The 20330-nt window shown below is 44.8% G+C and overlaps 1 protein-coding gene across 5 annotated transcripts in view; it reads left to right on the top strand.

The window, feature by feature from the left end:
- The window catches only part of LOC119973339 (proton myo-inositol cotransporter-like), a 266486-nt gene that overhangs the window by 112300 nt on the left and 133856 nt on the right, over positions 1 to 20330 (top strand). The window lies entirely within an intron of this gene.

The following is a 20330-nucleotide window of genomic DNA, read 5'->3' as shown; positions in this document are numbered from 1 at the left end:
TCTTTATTGTCACAAGTAGGCTTACATTAACACTGCAATGAAGTTACTGTGAAAAGCCCCTAGTCGCCACATTCCGGCACCTGCTCAGGTACACAGAGAATTCAGAACGTCCAATTCACTTAACAGCACATCTTTCGGGAGCTGTGGGAGAAAACCGGAGCACCTGGAGGAAACCTATGCAGACACAGGGAGGACATGCAGACTCTGCACAGACAGTGACTCAAGCTGGGAATCGAACCTGGGACTCTGGGGCTGTGAAGCAACATTGCTACCCACTATGCTACCATGCTGCCCAAGCTACCATAGACCCAACTAACCTGGTTTCCATGCACCCGTTGAGAAATCAAATTAGTTAATGAGGCAGCATGTTGACTAGGGTATAAACAGAGTATATTGCCATACCTTTTGATGCATGCATGAGTTCATTTTTCCGTCATGTCTACAAATGGAGTATTCACTCTGAGCTAGACCGCAGCAGCAGAACATAATCAATTCAAATCCCATTCATTTGGGACTGCATTGTTATGCAATGGGCACATTTAACATTTTTGACCACAGACTTCATTTTTGTAATACTTTTTACATACTGGAAGCTATTGTTCCACTATTTTGCTGTAAATATAATAGCTCACCAAATTGCCAAAACCTGATAAACGTTGATGGCTACTGTGTAATGGAGTTTGTGGGTATATTCAATTTAACCAAAGCCCAACTTCTAGAAGAAACTGTTACTAACTTAAATTTACAATAACTATAGCTGAACAAGATCTTTCTTGCTGCAGTCCACTCCAAAACGTGTTACAACATTATTGTATTTATTTCCTCTCACCACCTGTCAGGAGGCAAAGGTGTTTAGAATTATTTTTAAAGTGTGTGGTGGCATGTTTTCCCATACCCTTGGTTTGTGTGATCCAATTTACTAATGACCTACAGCAAACCCAATGTTATGATTAACTCAGAATGTTGCAGATGTTGTAGCTTTCGCCTCGTTGATCGCCCGAAGGCGGATCCTGATGGGTTTGAGAGCAACCTCTCCACCCTGTGCCCTGGCGTGGTGGGGGGGAACCTGTTGGAATTCTTGACTCTTGAAAGTTAGGTTTGAACTGAGTGGAAGGACGGAGGGGTTCTACAATTCATGGGCATTATTCATTATGCACTTTCAAGAACTGGATAACATCGAACATTAGTTGGGGAGCGGGGTGTGTTAATGGTGGCTATGGGTGATTCCTGATTCCTTTTTGTCATTTGTTTATGTGAACATGCGGGTGAACGTTTAGGGTTTGGTGGGAGGATGGGATCGTTGTTATTGATATGGGGATTGACATATTTGTTACTGACTATTGTTTATTGTTGATGGGTGTAAATTTGGGAGAAAATGTGAAAAAGGAGGAGAATAAAGAAATATTTAAAAAACTCAATGTTAATTTATTTCAAAAATCGGAGTTGTAGAATTGCTTTACAGTTGGTGTTGATACCATGAAGTAGACACCCCAAGACTCGGTCAGTTCTGCAGTTGCGGTAGGAAATCTTCCAGCAGAGATGGGCTTGGAGGGGTAGGCTGTTGTTCTGTTTCTTCGGTGAGGGCTGCTGGGGTGGGAGTGCGGGGAGAGCTGCTTTTGAGGCTAACAATGTAATGTTAAAATTGTCCTAAGAGGTCAGAGTTCTGTGTGATTAATAGTTAATTGCAGCTTAAAACTCCGTTTCAGTGCTTCTGGCCAGAATTCCATTATTCCTTCTTAGGGGAGAGACACCAGGTAACTATTAGCATCTCTTCTAGTATGAGTTTTGATCTCTTTCTTTTGTGATAATTCTGGTTGGGGAGAGAGTTGGCTGCACTTCCTCAGTTTTTGTTAATTACAAGGGGCGTGTACAATAAGGCATGAGGTTCCACAGACTGAACGAGGAACTGATGGTCTCTCCCAGACAAAAGGACTAACCCTGTGGTCATGTGACTTCTGGCAGCTGTCCTTTATGGTTCAGCAGAAATCTATTCATTTGCCATTGGAAAAAATAAGTTCTGGATTTATTTTCTTGTCATATGGAACAGTACCCGAATTATCCGGTTGTTTTCTTTACAATTGTCGCAGTGCATAATGCCACTACAACCGATCATGGGCGCTAAGAACGTATTTTTTTATTTTTCCATTTTGGTAACATTGTATCACTTATACTAACTAAAGAGTGCAGTACTGTAGCACTAGCTATTGATATCAAAATAAAGTCCCTTAACAGTTAAACATTGACTTCTGTTTTCAGATAAATGCATTTAATTCTGCTGTTGCAGTTGTCATGGTGATAAACCATGAGTGTTTCCCAAGAGTCCTTGACTTTTAGCATTTCAAATTGTATAGTTGGAGACTGTCAGCTCAAATCAGTGTCTTAGCACAAGATGGGGTGAGATAATTAGATTTTCAGGGCTTTACTAAAACATTTACTGTGTTGTGCACCATGGACCAACCCTGTAAATGAGTCTACTCACTTCGATCCAGATGTACATTTTTTTAAATGTAGCTGTCGGGTTTTGAGGTTTTTATGCTAGATATTTTCTAAGGTTCATTGTCACCAAAACATCGCTGTGTACATTTCATTCTGTTCGATTTAATGTTGTACGATGACGACACCTAGGGATTGTAGCACAAAAGCCTTTCTCTAGACACTGACTCCTGGAACGTATGGTGCCACAATAACTGGGATTTTCACCACCCCCTCCCCCGTGGCACTGGCAGCTCTCCATTGACTAACAGTGGGATCTCCTAGTCCCACTGAAGTGTATAGAATTTTGTATGACTTGTCTGTCTCGCTGCTGGGAACTCCCCATGGAGGTTGCTTTTGGCAGACCCGGATGATCCTGCTAGCTGGAAGGGCTTGAAAATCCCCCCATTATGATTCTCCTCGCATAGGTTCACAGGCCATCCTTGTACCGCCCCCCCCCCCCCCCCCCACCCCCCCCCCCCATGCAGAGGGGGGGGGGGTGCCATTGGCTCAGTGGGGGGTACTCGCCCTGACTAGGTCATTGACCTTCTTGTGGCACTGGCTGCCTGTCCTGGGTGTTATGCCCACAGCGCTGACGGCTTCTCCCACCTCTCTCCACAGGCGAAAGGCGGTGTTGGCTGCGACCCTGCGCCCATGTCCGGGGTACAGGCCCTTCCTCCTTTGCTCCATGGCGTTCAGGAGCATCTCCATGTCACGATCCTGGAACCTTGGCGCTGCGTGGCAGGCAGCTATCTTGCCGCGTTGGCCATCTATTTAACAGCGACGTGGCGTCAATTACGCTGCGCGCATCTGTGACGGCGTTCAGAACCGTGGCGTCGCACTTCCCGTGCTGGCCCCTTTCGTCGCTCACGCCGGTTTTGACGCCGGCCTTAGAATGTGCCCGCAAAATCGACGAATCCCAGCCCTGGTCCGCCACAAATGCCCCATTCTTAATGAAGACCTGATGCCACTTAAGGTCGGAGGCTTTCCTCTGTCAGTGGCCTTGAAGGTGATAGTAGCACTCAATTTCTTTGCCTCTAGGTCTTTGCAGGGATCAACAGGGGACCTGTGCAGTATTTCTCAGTCGGCAACAAATCACCGCATAAAGGAAGAAACTAATTCCCTTTAAAGGAATGCCCATCATGTCAGGTTTGCGTTGGACAAATATAGCCAGGCTGAAAGATTCACCAGCTTCCCAGCTATCTCGGGCTTCCCATGAGCGCAGGGTCTGATAAATTGCACCAGTTGGGCTATATGTGATCCCTGGCAGTAGCCTGAATTTTTTTCAAACTGCAAAGGTTACTATTCCAAGGATAACTAATGTGTGACCATCATAATCACATCTTGAACACGTGTTCTGAAAGTTGACATAACTCCTACACCCTCCGTCATTCCCAAGTGCTTGGGATTTTTATGGGGCTAGAACATTTGCAGGGTTGGAGCCTGGTGGAGAAGGGCTACCCACTTGAACACTGGCTGATGACTCCTGTATGTCTCCCTCAGACCTGAGGCTAGGAGAGATACAATGCTGCTCACACTTCCGTATGCTCCTTCATCGAGTACACCATAGGACTCCTGAAGATGTAATTCAGATGCCTGGACCACTCCGATGGCTCTCTGCAATACTCACCGGAGAAGGTTCCCCACATCAGTGTGCTGTGAACTTCACCATCTGGCAATGCAAAGAGTTGAACCCTTGTCAGAGGATGAGAGCTCCTTGGAATATGAAGACGTGGAGGTACAGGAAACCCAGGGGGCTGCTCAGGGACAGTATGAGCTTGCTGATAACATGGAGGAGGAAAACCCTGAGAGGTGTGCCCATGACATTTTGATCGCTGACCGGTTCCAGGAAGAGTAAAAGTAAGTCAGATAATCTCCCCTCGCCTCCAAGCCATTTCCTTTCATCTCCGGCGATGGCCAAACCATCACTGAGAGAACGAGTCCTGCATTCACAATTGCAAACTCTGAACTCCTGATGCGCCAGGATTTTAGTTTTGGTCAGCGGTGACTAGCTAAGTGCTCACCCTGTTAACTGAGTGTCAGTTATGTGAGATTAGGCTTGACACTTTCGATGCCATGCAATGCTACGAATACTGCCACAAATGAGATGCAGACCAGCCTAGGGCTCTCATCGTAATGTGCATGCGTGGTTCGGACATTAACTCTGGGGAGACCTAGTTGCTGCTCAGTACCATTGCTGATGAACTGTGCTCAACTATTGCAGTCCTCAACTTGAGGAATAAGGATTCAAAACTTTCCCATCATGCACTCTTAATAAAGATTTACACACCTCTCCCTGATGCGCACAAGTGTCCAGAGAAGGGTTGCACTGAGGTTGACGTCACATTATGGGACACTCGAGTGAGAGGAAGGCTGAAACTCGAGATGAGAGGATTCCAAAGTACAAAATCAAAACACTTTCAGTTGACCAGGAGATTCACATACTCGTGCAATGAGTTTCTGTAAGTGCAATTTATTTTGTTATAGCGCACCCATAAACCAGATGTGACATCAAAATTTCTTTCTTTTTTTTATTTTAGAATACCCAATTCATTTTTTCCAATTAAGGGGCAATTTAGCATGGTCAATTCACCTACCCTGCTCATCTTTGGGTTGTGGGGAAACCCATGCTAACACATGGAGAATGTGCAAACTCCACACGGACAGTGACCCAGAGCCGGGATCGAACCTGGGACCGCAGCGCCGTGAGGCAGCAGGGCTAACCCACTGCGCCACCGTGCTGCCCCAAATTTTCTTAACCTACCACTTTGCCTTGGTGCAGCCTAAACATTCACAGCAGAGGCAGCTTGCTTACTGCTATGTCTCGATGCTTGTGATGAATTTGGCAAATGTCCTCTGTTGTCTTGTACCTTGGGGGGCCATGGCCTCAATGTATTCCTGCTCAGGGGCAGAATCTTCCTCGATGGCCTGCATTGCTCGAGTGGGTGTGGGCATAGGGAGAGGACTCTAAATGAGTGGCTGCATACTCTTCGACTATCCTGCAAGGAGGACTACAGGGTGCCCAAATGTTGCTGTTCCTCCCTGTGGGTGCCAGAGCGTCCCCAACTCCTGGGGGAGATGGGGCACCTGGAGACAGGTCAAGGTACTCTGTCCCCATGTCGTCTAGCTCTTAATGGTGCCCATCAGTGCAGGGCCAAGCAGAAATCCAACCACACCTGCTGGACCAATATCTCTATGCTGGTTGCCAACCTTCCTATGGTTGCCTCAAGACGCTTGCATGTCAGAGCCACAACATCAGATTGAATGTGAACAGAAACTTCCAAGTTTGTCCAAGATTGATGAGTGACTCTTAAAACCTCTGAAACACTGAATCACAGAATAATAAAGTGCAGAAGAGGCTCTTTGGCCCTTCGAGTTTCCATCGACGTGTGAAAAACATCTGACCCGACTACAAATGACCAACCCATTTGTCAGCACTTGGCCCATTGCCTTGAATGTTATGACGTGCCAAGTGCTCATCCAAGTAGGGCAACCCGCTTGTACCACGCTAACAGGCAGTGCGTTCTTTTGGGTAAAAAGCTTATTCCTCAAGATTCCCCCTGAACCTATTTCTCCATCTTGAACTGTGTCTTCTCATAACAAACCCTTCAACTTGGGGGAACAGCTGCTCTGTATCCACCCTGTCCATGCCCCTTATGATCCTGTGCGCCTCAATCAGGTCGCGCCTCAGTCTTCTCTGCTCCAGCGAAAACAACCCAAGCCTATTCAATCTCTTCATAACTTAAACGTTCCACCCCAGGCAACATTGTGGTGAATCAACTCTGCACCCCATCCAGTACAATCACCTCTTTCCTATAATGTGGTGACTAGAATTGCACACAGTACAGCAGTGGCCTTGTGACCTCACCAAAGTTCTATACAAGTCCAACATGCCCTCCCTACTTTTGTGACCTATGCCTTGGTTGATAATAATAATAATCGGTTATTGTCACAAGTAGGCTTCAATGAAGTTACTGTGAAAAGCCCCTAGTCGCCACATTCCAGCGCCTGTTAAGGGAGGCGGAATGGAAATTGAACCTGTGCTGCTGCCATTGTTCTGCTTTGCAAGCCAGCCATTTAGCCCACTGTGCAAAACCAGCCCCTAATTGCAAGTGTCCTATATGGCACAGTGGGTAGCGCTATTGCTTCACAGCGTCAGGGTCCCAGGTTCGATTCCCGGCTTGGGTCACTGTGTGTGCGGAGTCTGCATGTTCTCCTTGTGTCTGCGTGGGTTTCCTCCGGGTGCTCCGGTTTCCTCCCACAAGTCCCAAAAGACGAGCTGTTAGGAAATTTGGACATTCTGAATTCTTCCTCCGTGTACCCGAACAGGCACCGGAATGTGGCGACTAGGGGCTTTTCACAGTAACTTAATTACAGTGTTAATGTAAGCATACGTGTGACAATAAAAATTATTATTATGCCTTTTTCACCACCCCATTAACCTGCTCTTCTGAATTTGGATATCAATGGACAAACACGCCAAGATCTCTTTGTTTCTCAGAACTTGCCAGTGTCAGGCCATTCATTGAATGCTTCCTTGTCAAATTACGCCTTCAAAAGTGTATTCCCTCACACTTTTCAGGGTTAAATTCCATCTGCCACTTTAGAACATAAGAACTAGGGCAGGAGTAGACCATTTGGCCCCTCAAACCTGCTTTGCCATTCAGTTTTTGTGGACACGGCTCCACTTACCCGCCTGCTCACCATAACCTTTAATTCCTTTACTGTTCAAAAATCTATTTTTGCCTTAAAAACATCCAACAAGGAAGCATCAACTGCTTCACTGGGCAGGAAATTCCAGAGATTACCAACCCTTTGGGTGAAGAAATTCCTCCTCAACACGGTCCTAAATTTGCTCCCCATTTTTTTTTTTTTTAAATTTAGAGTACCCAATTCATTTTTTCCCAATTAAGGGGCAATTTAGCCATGGCCAATCCACCTATCCTGCGCATCTTTGGGTTGTGGAGGTGAAACCCACGCAAACACTGGGAGAATGTGCAAACTCCATATGAACAGTGATCCAGACCCAGGATCGAACCTGGGACCTTGGTGCCGTGAGGCCACTGTGCCACCCCACTGCCTTCGCTCCCCTATTTTGAGACTCTGCCCCTAGTTCTAGTTTCACCCGGCAGTAGAACCAACCTTCCTGCTCCTATCTTAACTATTACCTTCATAATTTTATGTTTCTCTCAGATCTTTACCCCCCCCCCCATTCTTCTAAACTCCAATGAGTATAGTTCCAACTACTCGGTCTCTCCTCATAAGCCAATCCTCTGAACTCCAGAATCAATCTAGTGAATCTCCTCGACAAACCCCTCCAGTCCCAGTACATCCTTTATCAAGTAGAGACCAAAACTGTACAGAATACTCCAGGTGTGGCCTCACCAGCACCCAATACAGCTGCAAGATAACATCCCTGTTTTTAAACTCCATCCCTCTGGCAACGAAGGACAAAATTCCATTACCTTCTTAATTACCTACTGCACCTGCAAACCAACCTTTTGTGATTCATGCAGAAGGACACCCAGATCCCTCTGCACGGCAGCATGCTGCAATTTTTTTACCATTTAAATAATGGTAAATGATTTAATTGAAAATGAAAATGAAAATCGCTTATTGTCACGAGTAGGCTTCAATGAAGTTACTGTGAAAAGCCTCTAGTCGCCACATTCCGGCGCCTGTCCGGGGAGGCTGGTACGGGAATCGAACCGTGCTGCTGGCCTGCTTGGTCTGCTTTAAAAGCCAGCGATTTAGCTGAGTGAGCTAAACCAGCCCCTCTGCAGACTTTGTGTCCTGCACACTTTACCACTCCATTTAGTGTCATCTGCGAACTTTGACACATTACACTTAGAGTCATAGAATTTACAGTGCAGAAGGAGGCCATTTGGCCCATCGAGTCTGCACCGGCTCTTGGAAAGAGCACCCTACCCAAGGTCAACACTTCCACCCTATTGCCATAACCCAGTAACCCCACCCAACACTAAGGGCAATTTTGGACACTAAGGGAAATTTATCATGGCCAATCCACCTAACCTGCACATCTTTGGACTGTGGGAGGAAACCGGAGCACCCGGAGGAAACCCACGCACACACGGGGAGGATGTGCAGATTTTGCACAGACAGTGACCCAAGCGGGAATCGAACCTGGGACCCTGGAGCTGTGAAACAATTGCGCTATCCACAATGCTACCGTGCTGCCCTTAGTCCCCAACTCTAAATCATCTATATAAATTGTAAACAATTGCAGTCCCAAAACTGATCCCTGAGGCACACCATTAGCCACTGATCGCCAACCAGAAAAACACCCATTTATCCCCACATTTTGCTTTCTGTTGGTTAACCAATCCTCTACCCATGCTAATACGTTACCCGTAATGCCGTGCATTCTTAGCTAATGCAATAACCTTTTGTGCAGCACCTTGTCGAATACCTTCTGGAAGTCCAGATACACCAATCCACCGGTTCCCCGTTGTCCACCGCACTCATAATGTCCTCGTAGAATTCCAATAAATTAGTTAAATATGACCTGCCTTTCATGAATCCATGTTGCACCTGCCAATGGGATAATTTCTATCCAAATGTCTCACTATTCCTTGATGATCAATTCAAGCATTTTCCCCACTACAGAAGTTAAGCTAACTGGCCGAGTTACCTGCCTCTTGTCTAACACCTTTTTTTAAACAATGGCGTCACATTTGCTGTTTTCCAATCTACCCAGACCGCCCCAGAGTCCAGCGAATTTTGGTAAATTGTCACAAGCGCATTTGTAATTTTCCCCCACCATCTCTTTTAGTACCCTGGGATGTGTTCCATCAGGGCCAGGAGACTTGTCTACCTTTAGCCCCATTAGCTTGCCCAACACTATCTCTTTAGTGATGATCATTTTTTAGACCCTCACCTGCCATAGCCACCTTGCCATCAATTATTAGCATGTTATTTGTGCCTTCCACTGAAAGCCAACATAAAATACTTGTTCAATCCCTCGGCTGTTTCCTCATTTCCATTTTAAATCCCCTTTCTTATCCTCTAAAGGACCAACGTTGACCGTAGCCAATCTTTTTTGTTTTATATATTTGTAGAAACGTTTGCTATCTGTTTTTATATTGTGAGCTAGTTTACTCTCATAATTTAGCTTACTTTTCTTTATCACTTTTAGCGTGGCTTTCTGTTGACATTTAAAGATTTCGCATTCCTGTAGTTTCCCACTAATCTTTGACACTTTGTATGCATTTTCTTTCAATTTGATACCCTACTTTATTTCCTTAGATATTCATGGCTGATTAACCCTTTTCCAACAGTCCTTCCTCTTCACTGGTATATACTTTTGCTGAGCACTGAAAAATCGCTTTAAAAGTCCTCCACTGTTCCTCACTCGTCTTACCCTAAAGTTTTTGCTCCCAATCTACCTTTCTTTGCTTATCTCTACAATTGTTTTTAAATAGTCGGACCACATTAGCTGTTCCCCAGTCATCTGGCACTTCCCCGTGGCCAGAGAGGTATTAAAAATTTAGGTCAGAGCCCCTGCAATCTCTTCCCTCACCTCCCACAGCATCCTTGGCACAATTCATTCAGACCTGGAGACTTGTCCACTTTTAAGCCTGCCAACATCTTTTTACTCCCTATGACAAATTGCTCAAGAACCTCACAGTCACTTTCCCTGAGTTCCATATCTACCTCCTCGTTCTCTTGGATTAAGTCAGATGTGACGTATTAGTTCAATACCCTACCAATGTCCTCCAGCTCCAACCACAGATTTCCCCCTTGGTCCCTAATGGGTCCTACTCTTTCCTGATGTTCTGCTGATGCATTGCATCTCCACCATTGAGATGACAACCATTTTTAGATGTGTAATATCTGACTGAGTGGGTGGCTAGTTTTCAGCAGCCCTTCGAGTACCGGAGACCTAGACTGTCCCTACCTCTGACTGCTGAGGGGACCTGTCTGTGAGCTGTGCTTTAAAAAGTGACCCCAAGTCTAATCTACAGCAATGCCCCACCAAGGTGTGTGTCATTGTGCTGGTGGAAGGGGGTTGAGCGCTGTGACCTTTCTTCCTGAGTCCCTTTTTCCAAGATGCGCTCTGGGGGCTTGGGGTGCTGCTCATCTGCTTGGCTGGCCACGATCTGTTCGTGCCTGCAAGAAAACAGCTTCAGTGGATGAGTACATTTGACTCACTTTAATTGTCAAGATTTCAGGAAGTCATGAAGCTGAGATCCATACTATGGTGTTAAGCGAGGCCAAAGTACCCTTCCTCATTGGAGCCATGTCTGTAACCCCTGGCAAACTCTGTGCAACCTCCTAGAATTGCTGAGAGTGAACATCTCTGCCTGCCCTCCCTAATATTGCCTCACTTTCCCTTGTGTGCTAGCTTTTCCCGTATGAAGATGAATGAAGTGATGAGAGAATGGTGGAGTACAGTTTGGGTGAAAGATATGTACCCTGTGTGTGGTGAGCCCTGCTCAGAAGGGACAGGATGGAGTGTGAGCAACATGATTGATGGGATTGTGATGATGTTAAAGAGCTGGACTCTCCCAAAAGAGAACAAGTCCCCAAGCGAGTGCGTTTAGCCATCTGTTTCCTGACCGCATATAGCCTCCTTTCCTACAGTGGGGAGCACCACTCGCCGGAATTCCCCATTGCATCGAGAGATCAGGACGACAGTTTTAAATGGCATCCCCATTTCTGAGGCCCACAAAACAACCCCCCCCCCCTCCCACCAACCCCAGCTCAAACGCACCATGAGAGGGACCCCTGCCCGATCCTGTTTGTGCAAACAATGCCAACTTGGCACCTTGGCAGTGCCTGCGCCAGCTCGCAGTGCCACCTGGGCAGTGGCAGGTCGGCACCCAGGTGGCACTGCCAAGGTACCGGGCTGGCACTGTCAGGGTACCCAAGTGGCACCACCCTGCCCAAAGGGCATGCAGTAAGGGGCCTCTGATCCCCTGGGAGACCCTCACGAGTGCTGTTTCGTCATTGCTGAATCTCACTCACCCGAGGTCTCTGAGGCGAGGGGCTGAATCCCAAAGCCTCAGAAATCTACATATTAGAGTCAGGCTTACTGGTTCGCTCTAATATGCAGATTTGCCAAAAGGTGATCTCGCCCATTGAGGACAGGATTCAAATTGCAACGTCTCGTGAGATTGGATCTCGTGAGGCGTGAAGAGCTGGGTAGAGCCCGGGAGCTTTCAACAGCCACTCTACGCCGCGCCACCGTGCTGCCTAATATGTGTCCCACGTTAATGGGTGTGAGAGATCTGTGAAGAGTTGCTGGTTGAGTACAAGATATGATAACAGTTCAATATTGCAGGAAGGTGAGAGAGGACTTTGGAACGGGTAAGATCATTTATCTGCTTCCGCACTGCATGGCACTTTCTGATGGTGTGGCTGCTGTGTTAACCTGCTGGCAACAGCCTTCATGCTGGAGAGATGAGGTTGATGTGCTTCCTGGAGCCATCACTTGGGTGGAGGGCATGCCTCTGCACCCGTATTTCTCGATTCAAGGCCTTGAAGGCATAGTGGTTGAAACAGAGAGCAGATTTCTTCTTGAGACTGCTAGCCTTTTGTGTCTGTGTTCCGGACATTCTGCAGTCTCCTGGTAATAGGTAGGCTGGAGAGAGTGATATGACTTTGTTGAACTGATGTTTAATAATGCTTCTGGGATCTTTGATCTCACCATTTTACACCGTGCAGAGGACTGGACTCCTGACCTGCCAGGTGACCTGGAAAGATACTCCCTTGTCCAAGCATGGAATCGGATGGGAATTCTCACCATTCCAGCCAGCAGGAATGGCGCTGCTGGAACTGCCTACCACCTGCGCTTAGACAAAAAAATCACCCCTCGTCACAAAATTTAAATCTGTTGCGAAAGAAAGAGTTCCGGATGTTATAACACATGGTGTCAAATGATTGACAACCAATCTGGAGAGCCTGTAGTTTGAGCAAATAGAGTATCAGGATATATAGCTGGGACAATTCCAAAATAAGCGAAAATCATAGATTCAAATCTTGATTAAGTTCCATCGAAACATCTGCATTCAGTTCTGGTTCTATCACTTTTAGTAAGAAATAAAGTAGTTGACAAAGTTTCAAAGAGGGGCGTTCCCGTAAAATCTTGTTTGAAAACTGATGAAATGTATGGACTTTTGGAGTGATTTTATAGAAGCATTTAAAATGCTGACCAAATTGTACATAGTTCTAGATTATTTGAATACATTAAGATAGCAAGTAATGGACGTGTATATAAATTATGCAAGCATAGAACTAGATTAAATATTGGGAGATTTTTCTCTTCCCTGAGGATTGCTGACCTTGCAAATCAGGTGCCAGCTCATGCAGTGAATGTAGATCCACTAAAAATGGTCAAAGCTGGAGGAAGCTAATAATCGCTTCTTAGAAAAGATAACTGGGATGTAAGTTGTACTGGAACTAGTTTTAATTAACTTTGAAAGTCATAGAACCAATTTTCAGAATTTATTATCTCCTGAATTGGGTGTTGTCACATGTACTATATAGATTGCATAAAGCTTTGTCTTTTTTTTGTGTCTTGTCTCTCTTTCTCCACCACCTGTTCTTCATGATGCTCAGTGATGTAATGTTTCAAATCATAACATCTGGAAAGTGTAGTTTTGTAACATTATTTGATGACTGTCGAAGAATAAAGGTAGAAAAGATTTGCTGGGACAGAAATCTAACCTAAAAGCCAAGCAAGCTGGTCGATATATTGGATTGGAAAGAAACTAACTCATGGAGCAGGGCAGCAGAATGTAGCACATTAAACTGAAACACAGACCACACTAGGATTATTTACCCTTTTCCTCTCCCGCATTCTATGTGTGAGATGAAAATGCAGAAATCCATTTTACATTGGATCTTCCCTCTAAATTTACTTTGTACTAGGCAGCTTACAAACTGTTCTGAGCACTATTATTTTGTCCATGGGCAGATTAAAATTTAAAATTCGCCAATCTTCCACAAAAGTTATGATTAGCTGTTTTTGTTTCAATAAGCAATACATTCTAGAGCAGTGTTTTTCAAACTTTTTTTCCCGGCCTCACTTTTACCAACTGTCCGACCTTCGCGACACACACTGGCAGATCATTGTGACACGCCGGCCGATCTTTGGAACACACCATTGTCATTTATCTTTAATGCGACAGGTGAGCCTGCTTGGTCCTCACAATCTCACTTGCTTTTGTCATTCAATGTTACATTTCTGCCAAGAACTTCAGCTGATGATTTAAATTCTCGCTGCATCCTTTGAAAAAAATCAAGAGGTTTGTCCTAAAACTCGCCATGTTTAGGCTTCAAATGCATTTGAAGTTTTGAGAGTTTTAAACTTTCATTTGCCAGTATTACCGTACGTATACCACACATGGGCTTTGCATCCTGATTTGCAATGGCACAATTAAAATGAAATGAAATGAAATGAAAATGACTTCTTGTCACAAGTAGGCTTCATATGAAGTTACTGTGAAAAGCCCCTACTCGCCACATTCTGGCACCTGTTTGAGGAGGCTGTTACGGGAATTGAACCGTGCTGCTGGCCTGCATTGGCCTGCTTTAAAAGCCAGCTATTTAGCCCTGTGCTAATCCAGCCCCGAATTAACAAAGCCATACCTCAAGAAATCATCTTTTTACTGCTTTGTTCCTGATTTCAGTTGTTTCTTAATGGGTTGTTCACCAGAGGTCCTGGAGCTCAGTATACGGTTCACACCAGCAGTGCTTTGTCCTGCTGTCGACTCTGCTGAACAGCGTACTGCAGCAGATTCAGTTGTGAATCTGGCCTGTTTGTGTCTCTGGCCATCTCTTCCCCATTACAGAACGATCTATCTTCGGTTCCTCACAGTTCTGTTTCTTGTTTGCTAGCAACTACAAAATCGAGGAATCTATCATCCATGATTTCACGGCCAAAGCACGGACGTACAAGCTGCACGATATCCGTGTACATTCTGGGTGCTTGACCTGCTCTCTGCAGCCGCTTATAGCAGGAAGATTCCGGGCGGGATTCTCCGACCCCCTGGCGGGTCGGAGAATCCCCGGGGGACGGTGCGAATCCCGCCCCGATGCCGGCTGTCCTATTCTCTGGCACTGATTTTGGGGCGGGGTTCACACCGCGCTGGTCGGGGGCCGTGGCCGCGCCCCGCCCCCACAATTCTCTGGGCCCCGAGCGGCCATCTGTTTCTGGCTAGTTCCGCCGGCGTGGATTAGACATGTCCCACACGGTGTAAGTCGGCTGGTGCGGTCCTCGGGAGGGCGCAGTGGGATCCAACCCTGTGGTGCCCGCATGGTGGCCTGGCCTGCGATTTGGGCTCACTGATCTGCGGGCAGGCGCCTGCCGTAGGGGCACTCCTTACTTCCGCGCAGGCCCCTGTAGGGCTCCGGCATGGCCGGCGCGGAGAAGACAACCACCTGAGAGTGCGGCAGAATGCGCCGGCCGGTCTGCGTATTCGCGGAAGCATGCCGGCGGTTCTGCGCATGCGCAAGATCACGCCGGCTCTTCAGCGCATGCGCTAACTCGTGCAGATCGTTCGGTGCCGGCTGGCGCGGCACCAACCCCTCAAGCGTTCACCTAGCCCCCGGCTGGAGCGGCGGCAACCCCTCCAGTGTCCACCTAGCCCCTGGAAGTGCAGAAAATTCCGCACTTTCGGGGCTGGCGACGCCGGAGTGGTTTGTGCCGGTTTTCCCGCCGGCGCGGACTTAGTTCCCGCACAGGAGAATCCCCCCCCCCATCTTTCATATTTCAAGGCCGGTCGCGGCCAGTATTCTTAACTTTAAAGCGGGCTGGCTGTTGGGCACCTCCTGCGATGAGAATACCGCGACCACTCCGCCACCCGCTCACGACCCACCCACAAGTCGTGACGAACAGTTTGAAAAACCGTGGAAGGGATTCTCCCAGACCTGGGCCAGGCCGGACCAGCAGCAGTGCCAGGGTGCCACCCTGCCCAGAGGGCAAGCCCCTCTGATCCCCTGGCAGACCCCCACGAGTGCCGTTCCATGTGGTCCCCATTTGTGGGGATCAGTACTGAATGGTGAATGCCCAAGGTCTCCAAGATGAAGGGGATAGATACCAACACCTTGGAGACCTCGGGGAACCACATATTAGAGTGAGAAAATGCAGATTTGCCAAAAAGCAATCCTGCCCACAATGAACTGGTTTCACAGCGTGATATCTCGCAAGGCGTAGTAAGCCGGGTAGATCCTGGGAGCGGGGTCTCCCATCATTTACCGGCCACATTGCTCCGCAGTGCACTTCTTTTTGGGTGGAGCATGGCTGGAAGACCGTGCCCCATGATATTATAATCGATTTGTCGTAAAACCCATCTGGTTCAGGAAATCTTTCATCCTTACTTGGTCTGGCCTCCATGTGACTCCAGACCCATTACAATGTGGTTGACTCCAACGGCCCTCTGAAATGGTGTAGCACACCACTCCATTCAAGGAGAATTAAGGATGTGCAATAAACGCTGGCCTTGTCAGCGATGTTCAAATCCCATGATAGAATTTTAAAAAAGAGATGGTGTGGTAGTTTGCAAGGTGATGGGGGTCAAGGGTCATTTTTTTTTGAGCAGAGATAATGATGATGGCAGATTTGAAGAAGAGCGTGACAACACTTGAGGAGCTCAAACCATTAACAGTATCAGCTAACATGGAGTCCAAGAGGGGAAATTTGACTCGTCAGTGCACAGGAGATGAATTTCATGGCCACGATGAGTTCACAGAAAGCATGGGGGAAGTAGGAACTAGAGGAGAGAGAGATGCAAATTCAGGGCTTTGGAGTAAGTTTGGTGTGATGAAACAAAAACAGAAAATTGAATCACTTTATCAAATTAGAATAATTTTAATCTGCGATTTGATGGCATCCACAAGCTTCATTATTTTTGTTCTGAATATCGCAGCCACAAAGTGCTGGATTAAATGAATACACCTCTTGTGAAGCAGAGTTCGATTGTATAATATCAATAGCAGTCATTCCTTACACATTGAACATTTTAATATCTAATGTATAACAACAAGTGACAAATATTGCTCAAAAGTGCTCCAAAACATTGTTACATTTCAGGCTGTAACGTCTGGAATGAATTTCTGTGACAGGTTGAAACATTTTGATTTGACAATGTAATAAATCTGCCATAAGAGAAGAGGCTGAATATAACCTAGAAGATGCAATAAATTAATCTTACCAGAGTGCATGCCAGAACAAATTACAAATGGACCAATGGGGTCTATAACTTCAGCACTAAGGGTCAAATATATTTTCATGCCAGTTTTTAAGACTGTGTCTTGTCACGTTACACACATTGAGATTCTAGCCCTCACCCCATTCTCTTACTAATCTTGTGTGCAGTTTGCCTGTTAAACCTCTTGGCTTCATTTGATGTTGAACTGATCCATGTTTCGCTTTCCTTCCCAGTGCAGCTGTGGTTCTAAAGATCAGTGAATAAAATTTAACTAGGACATTATAAAGGGATTGAACGGATTGTCCACGATTTAGACTTGAGATACAAGAAACAAATCAGATAAAATTGTTTTTTTAAGAAAAAATTGCAACTAAGGATAACTGCATGTGTGAAAAGTAGGTTGTCTTGCAAACACAATGACAGATTGGCCATAAAGTTTTATGGCTAAATTTGTTAAATTTGAAAGCACAGGGGTGTGAGAGACTACTAATATTTCATGAAAGGGTAAAGATTCTAGCTGGAATTCTCAGCACGTTGCTATTCACTTTTTCCACCTGCAGGTTTCCCAGCAGCATATGGTGGTTACATTGGGAAATCCCATTGGCAAGTAGCAGGAAGATAGAATCCCACCACCAGCGAACGACATGCAGCCAAGAAACACGCGGCTGGTGAACCAGCAATTCCCACCCTCTTGAGTTCAAAAGATAATGGCCTGGTCTTTGTGGCGGTAATAATGGAAAGATTATTGATACTCACCATTATTAATGAGTTAAAACTGACTTATTTCTCGCCTCTTTGCAGATACATATGGAGGGGAAATTTTTACATGACTATAGAGAAGAAGTAGCGCAGTGAGATAAAGTGCTGACATATATACAATGGGCTGAATGGCCTCCATCTATTCTGTATCAATCATTTTACGATTGTGTTGCTGTTAAAGATAACCGCTCCTCCAAATCTTGTGCTGTTACAGTTTTTGCTGTTAAGACATGGACGTCAACTGATCAGTAACTATTGTTGCTCAAAAGACCAGTTTGAAAATGTTATGCCTTGTTTAATTAGGAGGAACTGAGTTTTTAAGTTATTATTACAGCTGACCCATTTGGCCCTGACAATATTTGTGGATCAAGTGTGTAGTCTCATTCACTCAAGGAAAGTAAGATGTTGTAAACTTGTGTGAGTTTGTGTTTTGCTATTTAAATTCCTCACTCTAATTTCATATGTATGTCACGATCATTTTTATGCTTTCCGATCATGCAATTTCTATTTCTTGCTTTCTATTTCCGGTTTTGCCGTCTGTGACGCCTAGTTGACCAGCCTTGTTGCCTTTTAACCTGCTGCTGGACCTCACACCAATTCTGCAGAAGGTGCCGAATCTAAATTGACATTGGAAAAGAGACCGCTAAAACTTTAGATAAAAAGGAAATGTTTTCCTTTCCTACTGACTGCAAATCCCAGGCTATCGTATGTGTTTGAAATAAATAGAGGCGACATTCAAAACCATACAAAATTCTGGCTACTATTTTAAATGCCAATGTTGCATTGTCATAGATCCACACTGCCATTATTATTTTTTATTTTTCCACGAATGAGTGATCAGTTTACGATAAAACACGATCTGTTTTTGCCTGTCATGGATTTAACAAATTTGCCAAAGGACGCCGAACAAAATGATGTGTACAGAAGTCCCCCTAGAGAGCTTATTAATATTTTTATACCAGTTTGTTGTCCATGACACTTAAGATCTGGATTTGGCCAATGTGTTGCAATTAGCTTATTTACAGTTGTTCAAGCACTTTATACAGTGACCATTATGATTGAAGGTTACTGTTGTTTTTTCCTCTGTCTCGACTATGCTCTCACCCTGTTGCCCCACCTCCCTTTCTTTTCATGTGTGCATGTGAGTCAGTATGAATACAATCATAACCATGAAGACTAAAGGAAAGTAAAAGTAGATGTGGTATCTAATAAAAGCATTACCTGCTCCATTTGGCAATATAGTATTTTTCTCTTCCTTTTTCGGTCTCTGCCTCCATCTGTCTCTCTCTCTCTCGTATATATTTTAGCCAGCGTCCACCATCACTAGTATAAATTGTGCATTTGATTTTATATTGTTTTGTTGTTGAAGTTTCCTTTCGAGAAAGACTGATTAAAAATCTTGGACACTGAAATCCACTTTTAGTGATCATGCTTTAATATAGTGATGAAAATGTGGTCAGAACAGAGTTATTAAAACTTAATTTGCTGAGCGTTTCCAGGTGGTGTTAGTTACATTCTTGAATCGTTTACTGATTAACAATGTTGCGATCTCCGCTCGGTAGATTTTAATTTTCTTTTTGTTTGTTTAAAAATGCGGATGAATCAAGTCACAGGACTGCCAGTTAACTTTTAACAAAAGAATAAAACATTTATTAAGCAAAAATGGATCAACTGCAATACACTACTCCTTCACCCAGCTATAACTTTACCGATATATACAGGATTGTTAGGATAACACCAGTTACAAAATCGATCTTGCGCTCTAATGTTCTCAGTAAGTACATGGTTCATATAAACCAATAGACAAAATGTGGCCAGACATGCCACACTCTGAAACCAAGTGACAGATGCAACCCAACATAACTTGTGTGGATTCTTCATCAAATCGTAATGCTTTTTGCACACAGCGAACATGTCTCACTGGAACTCTGACTTCCACACTAGGATCGCCAAACTCCAATCATGAAGAACATGCTTTGCATCCTTTTCCAAACAATGCTTTCTCTTTGATCATTCACCAAGGATCCTCATCCAGGATTTCAACCTTCTTTGAGTATTCCCCTGTCCTGGATCAGCAGGTCCATTCATGTTTCTATACAATCCCTCAGATACCCAGCCATGGCAACAGAACTTCACAGATTGTATTAAGATTCACAAACCTTAGGACCACGTTGGATGTCTGGGTCTTGCTAGCCGACTTTAAGTCTGGTTCTTCCAGCTGTTTCTTTAACTCCGAGCCCTTTCTCTGCTTTAGACTAATTTTACTGAACAGGACAATGTTCAACTTTATGTTCCTTTGTTTTTTTGTCGTCACCCCCTAATTTTTGGGACTTCCTTTTGTTCTTTTGGGAAATCTGTTTTCTGCAGTTCCCTTCCTTGTGTCCAGCTTTTTTCTGGCTCTAATGTACAACTAACTCAAAGGTACTTGCTGTCCCAGGATGAGCCTCTGGTTGTTGAGTGACAGCTTTTTCATTTGCGCCTGTAATGCTTTAAGGTTATGCTGTAAACACTTAATAATAATGAAGACAAAGTTTAAAATAGAACTAAAAGTAAGACTTAAAGGCCTGTTTTGTACAAATTGAAGCTAAATTTAAGTTTTTACTCTTCTTAGCACAAATTAACACAAATTAAACTTATACTTTGTTTCTAATACCCACAATATAAATATAAATTATTTAAACTATCTCAATTTCTCAACCCTACATTATTTTCAATGCTGAAAAATATATATCCTGTCAGCATAAAAATACTAATTTTGTTTAAATAAATCATAGCGTGAAGTTTCAACTTCCTCTACTATTCAACTTGTTGCTGGAATTATCTGTCTTTACTTTCTTGGTTAAATGTTTTAATAGAGACTGTCAGTTGATACTTTTAAATCTGTTCCTACTTCTATGGAAAGCATTTCTGAAGAATACAAATTTA

This window comes from Scyliorhinus canicula, chromosome 11, assembly GCF_902713615.1.
Source record: "Scyliorhinus canicula chromosome 11, sScyCan1.1, whole genome shotgun sequence".
Classification (NCBI taxonomy): domain Eukaryota; kingdom Metazoa; phylum Chordata; class Chondrichthyes; order Carcharhiniformes; family Scyliorhinidae; genus Scyliorhinus; species Scyliorhinus canicula.
The sequence above is the reverse complement of the archived record's forward strand: the minus strand, read 5'-3'. Positions and strand labels throughout refer to the sequence as shown.